Source organism: Musa acuminata, chromosome BXJ1-8 (genome assembly GCF_036884655.1).
Source record: "Musa acuminata AAA Group cultivar baxijiao chromosome BXJ1-8, Cavendish_Baxijiao_AAA, whole genome shotgun sequence".
Classification (NCBI taxonomy): domain Eukaryota; kingdom Viridiplantae; phylum Streptophyta; class Magnoliopsida; order Zingiberales; family Musaceae; genus Musa; species Musa acuminata.
The window spans coordinates 40,061,871-40,076,101 of NC_088334.1; the positions used below are offsets into that span (position 1 = coordinate 40,061,871).

A 14,231-nucleotide genomic window follows, 5' to 3' on the forward strand; every position below is an offset into this window, starting at 1 on the left:
GCGATTCCGAGATCGTTCGAGAGGTTTCGGGGCTCCGGTCGTCGATGCGCCGTCCGCGACGTGCACAAAGGCGAGGGACGACGCACACAAAACGAGTGCGATCATACCAGCACTAAAGCACCGGATCCCATCAGAACTCCGAAGTTAAGCCTGCTTGGGCGAGAGTAGTACTAGGATGGGTGACCCCCTGGGAAGTCCTTGTGTTGCACTCCTTTTTGCGCCCCGAGCGGCCAAAAGACTTACTTAAAACTCTCTTTTAAGCTTTTCAATTTTTCCAGCATTATGGCCAACAATAAATATGTCATTAACATATATATAGCAGGAGAATAATGAAATCATCATCTAAAAATTTCTTCATAAAACATATAATGACCAGACATGGTTCTAGGATTGGTGACCCCCTGGGAAGTCCTCGTTTTGCACTCCTTTTTGCGCCCCGAGCGGCCAAAACCTCTCCCGACGACCTCCGAGGCGATGGTTTTGGGCCTCGGAATTTGCCGTGACCGCTACGCAGTCAGTCTCGTGGGGCTCGGAGAGAGCTTTCCGGAATGGGGCCGCAATAGCGATTCCGAGTTCGTTCGAGAAAGTCCCGATGGTTTCGGCGCGCGCTTGCCGTGTCCGGTACGCGGTCGGCCTCGTGGGCATCGGAGGGATCCGACAATGGCGATTCCGAGATCGTTCGAGAGGTTTCGGGGCTCCGGTCGTCGATGCGCCGTCCGCGACGTGCACAAAGGCGAGGGACGACGCACACAAAATGAGTTCGATCATACCAGCATTAAAGCACCGGATCCCATCAGAACCCCGAAGTTAAGCGTGCTTGGGCGAGAGTATTACTAGGATGGGTGACCCCTTGGGAAGTCCTCTTGTTGCCCTCCTTTTTGCGCCCCGAGCGGCCAAAAGACTTACTTAAAACTCTCTTTTAAGCTTTTCAATTTTTCCAGCATTATGGCCAACAATAAATATGTCATTAACATATATATAGCAGGAGAATAATGAAATCATCATCTAAAAATTTCTTCATAAAACATACAATGACCAGACATGGTTCTAGGATGGGTGACCCCCTGGGAAGTCCTCGTGTTGCACTCCTTTTTGCGCCCCGAGCGGCCAAAACCTCTCCCGTCGACCTCCGAGACGATGGTTTTGGGCCTCGGAATTTGCCGTGACCGCTACGCAGTCAGTCTCGTGGGGCTCGGAGAGAGCTTTCCGGAATGGGGCCGCAATAGCGATTCCGAGTTCGTTCGAGAAAGTCCCGATGGTTTCGGCGCGCGCTTGCCGTGTCCGGTACGCGGTCGGCCTCGTGGGCATCGGAGGGATCCGACAATGGCGATTCCGAGATCGTTCGAGAGGTTTCGGGGCTCCGGTCGTCGATGCGCCGTCCGCGACGTGCACAAAGGCGAGGGACCACGCACACAAAACGAGTACGATCATACCAGCACTAAAGCACCGGATCCCATCAGAACTCCGAAGTTAAGTCTGCTTGGCCGAGAGTAGTACAAGGATGGGTGACCCCCTGGGAAGTCCTCGTGTTGCACTCCTTTTTGCGCCCCGAGCGGCCAAAAGACTTACTTAAAACTCTCTTTTAAGCTTTTCAATTTTTCCAGCATTATGGCCAACAATAAATATGTCATTAACATATATATAGCAGGAGAATAATGAAATCATCATCTAAAAATTTCTTCATAAAACATACAATGACCAGACATGGTTCTAGGATGGGTGACCCCCTGGGAAGTCCTCGTGTTGCACTCCTTTTTGCGCCCCGAGCGGCCAAAACCTCTCCCGTCGACCTCCGAGGTGATGGTTTTGGGCCTCGGAATTTGCCGTGACCGCTACGCAGTCAGTCTCGTGGGGCTCGGAGAGAGCTTTCCGGAATGGGGCCGCAATAGCGATTCCGAGTTCGTTCGAGAAAGTCCCGATGGTTTCGGCGCGCGCTTGCCATGTCCGGTACGCGGTCGGCCTCGTGGGCATCGGAGGGATCCGACAATGGCGATTCCGATATCGTTCGAGAGGTTTCGGGGCTCCGGTCGTCGATGCGCCGTCCGCGACGTGCACAAAGGCGAGGGACGACGCACACAAAACGAGTGCGATCATACCAGCACTAAAGCACCGGATCCCATCAGAACTCCGAAGTTAAGCCTGCTTGGGCGAGAGTAGTACTAGGATGGGTGACCCCCTGGGAAGTCCTCGTGTTGCACTCCTTTTTGCGCCCCGAGCGGCCAAAAGACTTAATTAAAACTCTCTTTTAAGCTTTTCAATTTTTCCATCATTATGGCCAACAATAAATATGTCATTAACATATATATAGCAGGAGAATAATGAAATCATCATCTAAAAATTTCTTCATAAAACATACAATGACCAGACATGGTTCTAGGATGGGTGACCCCCTGGGAAGTCCTCGTGTTGCACTCCTTTTTGCGCCCCGAGCAGCCAAAACCTCTCCCGTCGACCTCCGAGGCGATGGTTTTGGGCCTCAGAATTTGCCGTGACCGCTACGCAGTCAGTCTCGTGGGGCTCGGAGAGAGCTTTCGGGAATGGGGCCGCAATAGCGATTCCGAGTTCGTTCGAGAAAGTCCCGATGGTTTCGGCGCGCGCTTGCCGTGTCCGGTACGCGGTCGGCCTAGTGGGCATCGGAGGGATCCGACAATGGCGATTCCGAGATCGTTCGAGAGGTTTCGGGGCTCCGGTCGTCGATGCGCCGTCCGCGACGTGCACAAAGGCGAGGGACGACGCACACAAAACGAGTGCGATCATACCAGCACTAAAGCACCGGATCCCATCAGAACTCCGAAGTTAAGCCTGCTTGGGCGAGAGTAGTACTAGGATGGGTGACCCCCTGGGAAGTCCTCGTGTTGCACTCCTTTTTGCGCCCCGAGCGGCCAAAAGACTTACTTAAAACTCTCTTTTAAGCTTTTCAATTTTTCCAGCATTATGGCCAACAATAAATATGTCATTAACATATATATAGCAGGAGAATAATGAAATCATCATCTAAAAATTTCTTCATAAAACATATAATGACCAGACATGGTTCTAGGATTGGTGACCCCCTGGGAAGTCCTCGTTTTGCACTCCTTTTTGCGCCCCGAGCGGCCAAAACCTCTCCCGTCGACCTCCGAGGCGATGGTTTTGGGCCTCGGAATTTGCCGTGACCGCTACGCAGTCAGTCTCGTGGGGCTCGGAGAGAGCTTTCCGGAATGGGGCCGCAATAGCGATTCCGAGTTCGTTCGAGAAAGTCCCGATGGTTTCGGCGCGCGCTTGCCGTGTCCGGTACGCGGTCGGCCTAGTGGGCATCGGAGGGATCCGACAATGGCGATTCCGAGATCGTTCGAGAGGTTTCGGGGCTCCGGTCGTCGATGCGCCGTCCGCGACGTGCACAAAGGCGAGGGACGACGCACACAAAACGAGTGCGATCATACCAGCACTAAAGCACCGGATCCCATCAGAACTCCGAAGTTAAGCCTGCTTGGGCGAGAGTAGTACTAGGATGGGTGACCCCCTGGGAAGTCCTCGTGTTGCACTCCTTTTTGCGCCCCGAGCGGCCAAAAGACTTACTTAAAACTCTCTTTTAAGCTTTTCAATTTTTCCAGCATTATGGCCAACAATAAATATGTCATTAACATATATATAGCAGGAGAATAATGAAATCATCATCTAAAAATTTCTTCATAAAACATATAATGACCAGACATGGTTCTAGGATTGGTGACCCCCTGGGAAGTCCTTGTTTTGCACTCCTTTTTGCGCCCCGAGCGGCCAAAACCTCTCCCGTCGACCTCCGAGGCGATGGTTTTGGGCCTCGGAATTTGCCGTGACCGCTACGCAGTCAGTCTCGTGGGGCTCGGAGAGAGCTTTCCGGAATGGGGCCGCAATAGCGATTCCGAGTTCGTTCGAGAAAGTCCCGATGGTTTCGGCGCGCGCTTGCCATGTCCGTTACGCGGTCGGCCTCGTGGGCATCGGAGGGATCCGACAATGGCGATTCCGAGATCGTTCGAGAGGTTTCGGGGCTCCGGTCGTCGATGCGCCGTCCGCGACGTGCACAAAGGCGAGGGACGACGCACACAAAACGAGTGCGATCATACCAGCACTAAAGCACCGGATCCCATCAGAACTCCGAAGTTAAGCCTGCTTGGGCGAGAGTAGTACTAGGATGGGTGACCCCCTGGGAAGTCCTCGTGTTGCACTCCTTTTTGCGCCCCGAGCGGCCAAAAGACTTACTTAAAACTCTCTTTTAAGCTTTTCAATTTTTCCAGCATTATGGCCAACAATAAATATGTCATTAACATATATATAGCAGGAGAATAATGAAATCATCATCTAAAAATTTCTTCATAAAACATATAATGACCAGACATGGTTCTAGGATTGGTGACCCCCTGGGAAGTCCTTGTTTTGCACTCCTTTTTGCGCCCCGAGCGGCCAAAACCTCTCCCGTCGACCTCCGAGGCGATGGTTTTGGGCCTCGGAATTTGCCGTGACCGCTACGCAGTCAGTCTCGTGGGGCTCGGAGAGAGCTTTCCGGAATGGGGCCGCAATAGCGATTCCGAGTTCGTTCGAGAAAGTCCCGATGGTTTCGGCGCGCGCTTGCCGTGTCCGGTACGCGGTCGGCCTCATGGGCATCGGAGGGATCCGACAATGGCGATTCCGAGATCGTTCGAGAGGTTTCGGGGCTCCGGTCGTCGATGCGCCGTCCGCGACGTGCACAAAGGCGAGGGGCGACGCACACAAAACGAGTGCGATCATACCAGCATTAAAGCACCGGATCCCATCAGAACTCCGAAGTTAAGCGTGCTTGGGCGAGAGTATTACTAGGATGGGTGACCCCTTGGGAAGTCCTCTTGTTGCCCTCCTTTTTGCGCCCCGAGCTGCCAAAAGACTTACTTAAAACTCTCTTTTAAGCTTTTCAATTTTTCCAGCATTATGGCCAACAATAAATATGTCATTAACATATATATAGCAGGAGAATAATGAAATCATCATCTAAAAATTTCTTCATAAAACATACAATGACCAGACATGGTTCTAGGATGGGTGACCCCCTGGGAAGTCCTCGTGTTGCACTCCTTTTTGCGCCCCGAGCGGCCAAAACCTCTCCCGTCGACCTCCGAGACGATGGTTTTGGGCCTCGGAATTTGCCGTGACCGCTACGCAGTCAGTCTCGTGGGGCTCGGAGAGAGCTTTCCGGAATGGGGCCGCAATAGCGATTCCGAGTTCGTTCGAGAAAGTCCCGATGGTTTCGGCGCGCGCTTGCCGTGTCCGGTACGCGGTCGGCCTCGTGGGCATCGGAGGGATCCGACAATGGCGATTCCGAGATCGTTCGAGAGGTTTCGGGGCTCCGGTCGTCGATGCGCCGTCCGCGACGTGCACAAAGGCGAGGGACCACGCACACAAAACGAGTACGATCATACCAGCACTAAATCACCGGATCCCATCAGAACTCCGAAGTTAAGTATGCTTGGCCGAGAGTAGTACAAGGATGGGTGACCCCCTGGGAAGTCCTCGTGTTGCACTCCTTTTTGCGCCCCGAGCGGCCAAAAGACTTACTTAAAACTCTCTTTTAAGCTTTTCAATTTTTCCAGCATTATGACCAACAATAAATATGTCATTAACATATATATAGCAGGAGAATAATGAAATCATCATCTAAAAATTTCTTCATAAAACATACAATGACCAGACATGGTTCTAGGATGGGTGACCCCCTGGGAAGTCCTCGTGTTGCACTCCTTTTTGCGCCCCGAGCGGCCAAAACCTCTCCCGTCGACCTCCGAGGCGATGGTTTTGGGCCTCGGAATTTGCCGTGACCGCTACGCAGTCAGTCTCGTGGGGCTCGGAGAGAGCTTTCCGGAATGGGGCCGCAATAGCGATTCCGAGTTCGTTCGAGAAAGTCCCGATGGTTTCGGCGCGCGCTTGCCATGTCCGTTACGCGGTCGGCCTCGTGGGCATCGGAGGGATCCGACAATGGCGATTCCGAGATCGTTCGAGAGGTTTCGGGGCTCCGGTCGTCGATGCGCCGTCCGCGACGTGCACAAAGGCGAGGGACGACGCACACAAAACGAGTGCGATCATACCAGCACTAAAGCACCGGATCCCATCAGAACTCCGAAGTTAAGCCTGCTTGGGCGAGAGTAGTACAAGGATGGGTGACCCCCTGGGAAGTCCTCGTGTTGCACTCCTTTTTGCGCCCCGAGCGGCCAAAAGACTTACTTAAAACTCTCTTTTAAGCTTTTCAATTTTTCCAGCATTATGGCCAACAATAAATATGTCATTAACATATATATAGCAGGAGAATAATTAAATCATCATCTAAAAATTTCTTCATAAAACATACAATGACCAGACATGGTTCTAGGATGGGTGACCCCCTGGGAAGTCCTCGTGTTGCACTCCTTTTTGCGCCCCGAGCGGCCAAAACCTCTCCCGTCGACCTCCGAGGCGATGGTTTTGGGCCTCGGAATTTGCCGTGACCGCTACGCAGTCAGTCTCGTGGGGCTCGGAGAGAGCTTTCCGGAATGGGGCCGCAATAGCGATTCCGAGTTCGTTCGAGAAAGTCCCGATGGTTTCGGCGCGCGCTTGCCATGTCCGGTACGCGGTCGGCCTCGTGGGCATCGGAGGGATCCGACAATGGCGATTCCGATATCGTTCGAGAGGTTTCGGGGCTACGGTCGTCGATGCGCCGTCCGCGACGTGCACAAAGGCGAGGGACGACACACACAAAACGAGTGCGATCATACCAGCACTAAAGCACCGGATCCCATCAGAACTCCGAAGTTAAGCCTGCTTGGGCGAGAGTAGTACTAGGATGGGTGACCCCCTGGTAAGTCCTCGTGTTGCACTCCTTTTTGCGCCCCGAGCGGCCAAAAGACTTAATTAAAACTCTCTTTTAAGCTTTTCAATTTTTCCATCATTATGGCCAACAATAAATATGTCATTAACATATATATAGCAGGAGAATAATGAAATCATCATCTAAAAATTTCTTCATAAAACATACAATGACCAGACATTGTTCTAGGATGGGTGACCCCCTGGGAAGTCCTCGTGTTGCACTCCTTTTTGCGCCCCGAGCGGCCAAAACCTCTCCCGTCGACCTCCGAGGTGATGGTTTTGGGCCTCGGAATTTGCCGTGACCGCTACGCAGTCAGTCTCGTGGGGCTCGGAGAGAGCTTTCCGGAATGGGGCCGCAATAGCGATTCCGAGTTCGTTCGAGAAAGTCCCGATGGTTTCGGCGCGCGCTTGCCGTGTCCGGTACGCGGTCGGCCTCGTGGGCATCGGAGGGATCCGACAATGGCGATTCCGATATCGTTCGAGAGGTTTCGGGGCTACGGTCGTCGATGCGCCGTCCGCGACGTGCACAAAGGCGAGGGACGACGCACACAAAACGAGTGCGATCATACCAGCACTAAAGCACCGGATCCCATTAGAACTCCGAAGTTAAGCCTGCTTGGGCGAGAGTAGTACAAGGATGGGTGACCCCCTGGGAAGTCCTCGTGTTGCACTCCTTTTTGCGCCCCGAGCGGCCAAAAGACTTACTTAAAACTCTCTTTTAAGCTTTTCAATTTTTCCAGCATTATGGCCAACAATAAATATGTCATTAACATATATATAGCAGGAGAATAATGAAATCATCATCTAAAAATTTCTTCATAAAACATACAATGACCAGACATGGTTCTAGGATGGGTGACCCCCTGGGAAGTCCTCGTGTTGCACTCCTTTTTGCGCCCCGAGCGGCCAAAACCTCTCCCGTCGACCTCCGAGGCGATGGTTTTGGGCCTCGGAATTTGCCGTGACCGCTACGCAGTCAGTCTCGTGGGGCTCGGAGAGAGCTTTCCGGAATGGGGCCGCAATAGCGATTCCGAGTTCGTTCGAGAAAGTCCCGATGGTTTCGGCGCGCGCTTGCCGTGTCCGGTACGCGGTCGGCCTCGTGGGCATCGGGGGGATCCGACAATGGCGATTCCGAGATCGTTCGAGAGGTTTCGGGGCTCCGGTCGTCGATGCGCCGTCCGCGACGTGCACAAAGGCGAGGGACCACGCACAAAAAACGAGTACGATCATACCAGCACTAAAGCACCGGATCCCATCAGAACTCCGAAGTTAAGCCTGCTTGGGCGAGAGTAGTACAAGGATGCGTGACCCCCTGGGAAGTCCTCGTGTTGCACTCCTTTTTGCGCCCCGAGCGGCCAAAAGACTTACTTAAAACTCTCTTTTAAGCTTTTCAATTTTTCCAGCATTATGGCCAACAATAAATATGTCATTAACATATATATAGCAGGAGAATAATGAAATCATCATCTAAAAATTTCTTCATAAAACATACAATGACCAGACATGGTTCTAGGATGGGTGACCCCCTGGGAAGTCCTCGTGTTGCACTCCTTTTTGCGCCCCGAGCGGCCAAAACCTCTCCCGTCGACCTCCGAGGTGATGGTTTTGGGCCTCGGAATTTGCCGTGACCGCTACGCAGTCAGTCTCGTGGGGCTCGGAGAGAGCTTTCCGGAATGGGGCCGCAATAGCGATTCCGAGTTCGTTCGAGAAAGTCCCGATGGTTTCGGCGCGCGCTTGCCGTGTCCGGTACGCGGTCGGCCTCGTGGGCATCGGAGGGATCCGACAATGGCGATTCCGATATCGTTCGAGAGGTTTCGGGGCTACGGTCGTCGATGCGCCGTCCGCGACGTGCACAAAGGCGAGGGACGACGCACACAAAACGAGTGCGATCATACCAGCACTAAAGCACCGGATCCCATCAGAACTCCGAAGTTAAGCCTGCTTGGGAGAGAGTAGTACTAGGATGGGTGACCCCCTGGGAAGTCCTCGTGTTGCACTCCTTTTTGCGCCCCGAGCGGCCAAAAGACTTACTTAAAACTCTCTTTTAAGCTTTTCAATTTTTCCAGCATTATGGCCAACAATAAATATGTCATTAACATATATATAGCAGGAGAATAATGAAATCATCATCTAAAAATTTCTTCATAAAACATACAATGACCAGACACGGTTCTAGGATGGGTGACCCCCTGGGAAGTCCTCGTGTTGCACTCCTTTTTGCGCCCCGAGCGGCCAAAACCTCTCCCGTCGAACTCCGAGGCGATGGTTTTGGGCCTCGGAATTTGCCGTGACCGCTACGCAGTCAGTCTCGTGGGGCTCGGAGAGAGCTTTCCGGAATGGGGCCGCAATAGCGATTCCGAGTTCGTTCGAGAAAGTCCCGATGGTTTCGGCGCGCGCTTGCCATGTCCGTTACGCGGTCGGCCTCGTGGGCATCGGAGGGATCCGACAATGGCGATTCCGAGATCGTTCGAGAGGTTTCGGGGCTCCGGTCGTCGATGCGCCGTCCGCGACGTGCACAAAGGCGAGGGACGACGCACACAAAACGAGTGCGATCATACCAGCACTAAAGCACCGGATCCCATTAGAACTCCGAAGTTAAGCCTGCTTGGGCGAGAGTAGTACAAGGATGGGTGACCCCCTGGGAAGTCCTCGTGTTGCACTCCTTTTTGCGCCCCGAGCGGCCAAAAGACTTACTTAAAACTCTCTTTTAAGCTTTTCAATTTTTCCAGCATTATGGCCAACAATAAATATGTCATTAACATATATATAGCAGGAGAATAATTAAATCATCATCTAAAAATTTCTTCATAAAACATACAATGACCAGACATGGTTCTAGGATGGGTGACTCCTTTTTGCGCCCCGAGCGGCCAAAACCTCTACCGTCGACCTCCGAGGCGATGGTTTTGGGCCTCGGAATTTGCCGTGACCGCTACGCAGTCAGTCTCGTGGGGCTCGGAGAGAGCTTTCCGGAATGGGGCCGCAATAGCGATTCCGAGTTCGTTCGAGAAAGTCCCGATGGTTTCGGCGCGCGCTTGCCGTGTCCGGTACGCGGTCGGCCTCATGGGCATCGGAGGGATCCGACAATGGCGATTCCGAGATCGTTCGAGAGGTTTCGGGGCTCCGGTCGTCGATGCGCCGTCCGCGACGTGCACAAAGGCGAGGGACGACGCACACAAAACGAGTGCGATCATACCAGCACTAAAGCACCGGATCCCATCAGAACTTCGAAGTTAAGCCTGCTTGGGCGAGAGTAGTACTAGGATGGGTGACCCCCTGGGAAGTCCTCGTGTTGCACTCCTTTTTGCGCCCCGAGCGGCCAAAAGACTTACTTAAAACTCTCTTTTAAGCTTTTCAATTTTTCCAGCATTATGGCCAACAATAAATATGTCATTAACATATATATAGCAGGAGAATAATGAAATCATCATCTAAAAATTTCTTCATAAAACATACAATGACCAGACATGGTTCTAGGATGGGTGACCCCCTGGGAAGTCCTCGTGTTGCACTCCTTTTTGCGCCCCGAGCGGCCAAAACCTCTCCCGTCGACCTCCGATGCGATGGTTTTGGGCCTCGGAATTTGCCGTGACCGCTACGCAGTCAGTCTCGTGGGGCTCGGAGAGAGCTTTCCGGAATGGGGCCGCAATAGCGATTCCGAGTTCGTTCGAGAAAGTCCCGATGGTTTCGGCGCGCGCTTGCCGTGTCCGGTACGCGGTCGGCCTAGTGGGCATCGGAGGGATCCGACAATGGCGATTCCGAGATCGTTCGAGAGGTTTCGGGGCTCCGGTCGTCGATGCGCCGTCCGCGACGTGCACAAAGGCGAGGGACGACGCACACAAAACGAGTGCGATCATACCAGCACTAAAGCACCGGATCCCATCAGAACTCCGAAGTTAAGCCTGCTTGGGCGAGAGTAGTACTAGGATGGGTGACCCCCTTGGAAGTCCTTGTGTTGCACTCCTTTTTGCGCCCCGAGCGGCCAAAAGACTTACTTAAAACTCTCTTTTAAGCTTTTCAATTTTTCCAGCATTATGGCCAACAATAAATATGTCATTAACATATATATAGCAGGAGAATAATGAAATCATCATCTAAAAATTTCTTCATAAAACATACAATGACCAGACATGGTTCTAGGATGGGTGACTCCTTTTTGCGCCCCGAGCGGCCAAAACCTCTCCCGTCGACCTCCGATGCGATGGTTTTGGGCCTCGGAATTTGCCGTGACCGCTACGCAGTCAGTCTCGTGGGGCTCGGAGAGAGCTTTCCGGAATGGGGCCGCAATAGCGATTCCGAGTTCGTTCGAGAAAGTCCCGATGGTTTCGGCGCGCGCTTGCCATGTCCGTTACGCGGTCGGCCTCGTGGGCATCGGAGGGATCCGACAATGGCGATTCCGAGATCGTTCGAGAGGTTTCGGGGCTCCGGTCGTCGATGCGCCGTCCGCGACGTGCACAAAGGCGAGGGACGACGCACACAAAACGAGTGCGATCATACCAGCACTAAAGCACCGGATCCCATCAGAACTTCGAAGTTAAGCCTGCTTGGGCGAGAGTAGTACTAGGATGGGTGACCCCCTGGGAAGTCCTCGTGTTGCACTCCTTTTTGCGCCCCGAGCGGCCAAAAGACTTACTTAAAACTCTCTTTTAAGCTTTTCAATTTTTCCAGCATTATGGCCAACAATAAATATGTCATTAACATATATATAGCAGGAGAATAATGAAATCATCATCTAAAAATTTCTTCATAAAACATACAATGACCAGACATGGTTCTAGGATGGGTGACCCCCTGGGAAGTCCTCGTGTTGCACTCCTTTTTGCGCCCCGAGCGGCCAAAACCTCTCCCGTCGACCTCCGAGGCGATGGTTTTGGGCCTCGGAATTTGCCGTGACCGCTACGCAGTCAGTCTCGTGGGGCTCGGAGAGAGCTTTCCGGAATGGGGCCGCAATAGCGATTCCGAGTTCGTTCGAGAAAGTCCCGATGGTTTCGGCGCGCGCTTGCCATGTCCGTTACGCGGTCGGCCTCGTGGGCATCGGAGGGATCCGACAATGGCGATTCCGAGATCGTTCGAGAGGTTTCGGGGCTCCGGTCGTCGATGCGCCGTCCGCGACGTGCACAAAGGCGAGGGACGACGCACACAAAACGAGTGCGATCATACCAGCACTAAAGCACCGGATCCCATCAGAACTCCGAAGTTAAGCCTGCTTGGGCGAGAGTAGTACTAGGATGGGTGACCCCCAGGGAAGTCCTCGTGTTGCACTCCTTTTTGTGCCCCGAGCGGCCAAAAGACTTACTTAAAACTCTCTTTTAAGCTTTTCAATTTTTCCAGCATTATGGCCAACAATAAATATGTCATTAACATATATATAGCAGGAGAATAATGAAATCATCATCTAAAAATTTCTTCTTAAAACATACAATGACCAGACATGGTTCTAGGATGGGTGACCCCCTGGGAAGTCCTCGTGTTGCACTCCTTTTTGCGCCCCGAGCGGCCAAAACCTCTCCCGTCGACCTCCGAGGCGATGGTTTTGGGCCTCGGAATTTGCCGTGACCGCTACGCAGTCAGTCTCGTGGGGCTCGGAGAGAGCTTTCCGGAATGGGGCCGCAATAGCGATTCCGAGTTCGTTCGAGAAAGTCCCGATGGTTTCGGCGCGCGCTTGCCATGTCCGTTACGCGGTCGGCCTCGTGGGCATCGGAGGGATCCGACAATGGCGATTCCGAGATCGTTCGAGAGGTTTCGGGGCTCCGGTCGTCGATGCGCCGTCCGCGACGTGCACAAAGGCGAGGGACGACGCACACAAAACGAGTGCGATCATACCAGCACTAAAGCACCGGATCCCATTAGAACTCCGAAGTTAAGCCTGCTTGGGCGAGAGTAGTACAAGGATGGGTGACCCCCTGGGAAGTCCTCGTGTTGCACTCCTTTTTGCGCCCCGAGCGGCCAAAAGACTTACTTAAAACTCTCTTTTAAGCATTTCAATTTTTCCAGCATTATGGCCAACAATAAATATGTCATTAACATATATATAGCAGGAGAATAATTAAATCATCATCTAAAAATTTCTTCATAAAACATACAATGACCAGACATGGTTCTAGGATGGGTGACTCCTTTTTGCGCCCCGAGCGGCCAAAACCTCTACCGTCGACCTCCGAGGCGATGGTTTTGGGCCTCGGAATTTGCCGTGACCGCTACGCAGTCAGTCTCGTGGGGCTCGGAGAGAGCTTTCCGGAATGGGGCCGCAATAGCGATTCCGAGTTCGTTCGAGAAAGTCCCGATGGTTTCGGCGCGCGCTTGCCGTGTCCGGTACGCGGTCGGCCTCATGGGCATCGGAGGGATCCGACAATGGCGATTCCGAGATCGTTCGAGAGGTTTCGGGGCTCCGGTCGTCGATGCGCCGTCCGCGACGTGCACAAAGGCGAGGGACGACGCACACAAAACGAGTGCGATCATACCAGCACTAAAGCACCGGATCCCATCAGAACTTCGAAGTTAAGCCTGCTTGGGCGAGAGTAGTACTAGGATGGGTGACCCCCTGGGAAGTCCTCGTGTTGCACTCCTTTTTGCGCCCCGAGCGGCCAAAAGACTTACTTAAAACTCTCTTTTAAGCTTTTCAATTTTTCCAGCATTATGGCCAACAATAAATATGTCATTAACATATATATAGCAGGAGAATAATGAAATCATCATCTAAAAATTTCTTCATAAAACATACAATGACCAGACATGGTTCTAGGATGGGTGACCCCCTGGGAAGTCCTCGTGTTGCACTCCTTTTTGCGCCCCGAGCGGCCAAAACCTCTCCCGTCGACCTCCGATGCGATGGTTTTGGGCCTCGGAATTTGCCGTGACCGCTACGCAGTCAGTCTCGTGGGGCTCGGAGAGAGCTTTCCGGAATGGGGCCGCAATAGCGATTCCGAGTTCGTTCGAGAAAGTCCCGATGGTTTCGGCGCGCGCTTGCCGTGTCCGGTACGCGGTCGGCCTAGTGGGCATCGGAGGGATCCGACAATGGCGATTCCGAGATCGTTCGAGAGGTTTCGGGGCTCCGGTCGTCGATGCGCCGTCCGCGACGTGCACAAAGGCGAGGGACGACGCACACAAAACGAGTGCGATCATACCAGCACTAAAGCACCGGATCCCATCAGAACTCCGAAGTTAAGCCTGCTTGGGCGAGAGTAGTACTAGGATGGGTGACCCCCTTGGAAGTCCTTGTGTTGCACTCCTTTTTGCGCCCCGAGCGGCCAAAAGACTTACTTAAAACTCTCTTTTAAGCTTTTCAATTTTTCCAGCATTATGGCCAACAATAAATATGTCATTAACATATATATAGCAGGAGAATAATGAAATCATCATCTAAAAATTTCTTCATAAAACATACAATGACCAGACATGGT

General features: G+C 52.7%; 22 non-coding genes across 22 annotated transcripts; all 22 read left to right on the forward strand.

Moving 5' to 3' along the window:
- The first annotated feature begins 93 nt into the window (after positions 1–93).
- LOC135592160 (5S ribosomal RNA) lies at positions 94–212 on the forward strand. Its single transcript, XR_010478925.1, has one exon. It is a non-coding gene; the product is annotated as a 5S ribosomal RNA (ribosomal RNA).
- A 544-nt stretch (positions 213–756) lies between these two features.
- Positions 757–875, forward strand: LOC135591421 (5S ribosomal RNA). Its single transcript, XR_010478518.1, has one exon. It is a non-coding gene; the product is annotated as a 5S ribosomal RNA (ribosomal RNA).
- Positions 876–1,419: 544 nt separating this feature from the next.
- LOC135590795 (5S ribosomal RNA) lies at positions 1,420–1,538 on the forward strand. The gene has a single exon (XR_010478200.1). It is a non-coding gene; the product is annotated as a 5S ribosomal RNA (ribosomal RNA).
- Positions 1,539–2,082: 544 nt separating this feature from the next.
- LOC135591961 (5S ribosomal RNA) lies at positions 2,083–2,201 on the forward strand. The gene has a single exon (XR_010478726.1). It is a non-coding gene; the product is annotated as a 5S ribosomal RNA (ribosomal RNA).
- Positions 2,202–2,745: 544 nt separating this feature from the next.
- LOC135591962 (5S ribosomal RNA) lies at positions 2,746–2,864 on the forward strand. The gene has a single exon (XR_010478727.1). It is a non-coding gene; the product is annotated as a 5S ribosomal RNA (ribosomal RNA).
- Positions 2,865–3,408: 544 nt separating this feature from the next.
- Positions 3,409–3,527, forward strand: LOC135591963 (5S ribosomal RNA). The gene has a single exon (XR_010478728.1). It is a non-coding gene; the product is annotated as a 5S ribosomal RNA (ribosomal RNA).
- Positions 3,528–4,071: 544 nt separating this feature from the next.
- LOC135591964 (5S ribosomal RNA) lies at positions 4,072–4,190 on the forward strand. The gene has a single exon (XR_010478729.1). It is a non-coding gene; the product is annotated as a 5S ribosomal RNA (ribosomal RNA).
- Positions 4,191–4,734: 544 nt separating this feature from the next.
- LOC135590481 (5S ribosomal RNA) lies at positions 4,735–4,853 on the forward strand. Its single transcript, XR_010477889.1, has one exon. It is a non-coding gene; the product is annotated as a 5S ribosomal RNA (ribosomal RNA).
- A 544-nt stretch (positions 4,854–5,397) lies between these two features.
- Positions 5,398–5,516, forward strand: LOC135590877 (5S ribosomal RNA). Its single transcript, XR_010478281.1, has one exon. It is a non-coding gene; the product is annotated as a 5S ribosomal RNA (ribosomal RNA).
- A 544-nt stretch (positions 5,517–6,060) lies between these two features.
- LOC135589556 (5S ribosomal RNA) lies at positions 6,061–6,179 on the forward strand. Its single transcript, XR_010476964.1, has one exon. It is a non-coding gene; the product is annotated as a 5S ribosomal RNA (ribosomal RNA).
- A 544-nt stretch (positions 6,180–6,723) lies between these two features.
- Positions 6,724–6,842, forward strand: LOC135589763 (5S ribosomal RNA). The gene has a single exon (XR_010477170.1). It is a non-coding gene; the product is annotated as a 5S ribosomal RNA (ribosomal RNA).
- A 544-nt stretch (positions 6,843–7,386) lies between these two features.
- On the forward strand, positions 7,387–7,505 carry LOC135589684 (5S ribosomal RNA). The gene has a single exon (XR_010477090.1). It is a non-coding gene; the product is annotated as a 5S ribosomal RNA (ribosomal RNA).
- A 544-nt stretch (positions 7,506–8,049) lies between these two features.
- On the forward strand, positions 8,050–8,168 carry LOC135590812 (5S ribosomal RNA). The gene has a single exon (XR_010478218.1). It is a non-coding gene; the product is annotated as a 5S ribosomal RNA (ribosomal RNA).
- A 544-nt stretch (positions 8,169–8,712) lies between these two features.
- Positions 8,713–8,831, forward strand: LOC135589826 (5S ribosomal RNA). Its single transcript, XR_010477232.1, has one exon. It is a non-coding gene; the product is annotated as a 5S ribosomal RNA (ribosomal RNA).
- Positions 8,832–9,375: 544 nt separating this feature from the next.
- Positions 9,376–9,494, forward strand: LOC135589685 (5S ribosomal RNA). The gene has a single exon (XR_010477092.1). It is a non-coding gene; the product is annotated as a 5S ribosomal RNA (ribosomal RNA).
- A 519-nt stretch (positions 9,495–10,013) lies between these two features.
- Positions 10,014–10,132, forward strand: LOC135589473 (5S ribosomal RNA). Its single transcript, XR_010476880.1, has one exon. It is a non-coding gene; the product is annotated as a 5S ribosomal RNA (ribosomal RNA).
- Positions 10,133–10,676: 544 nt separating this feature from the next.
- On the forward strand, positions 10,677–10,795 carry LOC135589653 (5S ribosomal RNA). The gene has a single exon (XR_010477060.1). It is a non-coding gene; the product is annotated as a 5S ribosomal RNA (ribosomal RNA).
- A 519-nt stretch (positions 10,796–11,314) lies between these two features.
- On the forward strand, positions 11,315–11,433 carry LOC135589474 (5S ribosomal RNA). Its single transcript, XR_010476881.1, has one exon. It is a non-coding gene; the product is annotated as a 5S ribosomal RNA (ribosomal RNA).
- Positions 11,434–11,977: 544 nt separating this feature from the next.
- LOC135589290 (5S ribosomal RNA) lies at positions 11,978–12,096 on the forward strand. Its single transcript, XR_010476699.1, has one exon. It is a non-coding gene; the product is annotated as a 5S ribosomal RNA (ribosomal RNA).
- A 544-nt stretch (positions 12,097–12,640) lies between these two features.
- Positions 12,641–12,759, forward strand: LOC135589686 (5S ribosomal RNA). Its single transcript, XR_010477093.1, has one exon. It is a non-coding gene; the product is annotated as a 5S ribosomal RNA (ribosomal RNA).
- Positions 12,760–13,278: 519 nt separating this feature from the next.
- On the forward strand, positions 13,279–13,397 carry LOC135589476 (5S ribosomal RNA). Its single transcript, XR_010476884.1, has one exon. It is a non-coding gene; the product is annotated as a 5S ribosomal RNA (ribosomal RNA).
- A 544-nt stretch (positions 13,398–13,941) lies between these two features.
- On the forward strand, positions 13,942–14,060 carry LOC135589654 (5S ribosomal RNA). Its single transcript, XR_010477061.1, has one exon. It is a non-coding gene; the product is annotated as a 5S ribosomal RNA (ribosomal RNA).
- The last annotated feature ends 171 nt before the right edge of the window (positions 14,061–14,231 follow it).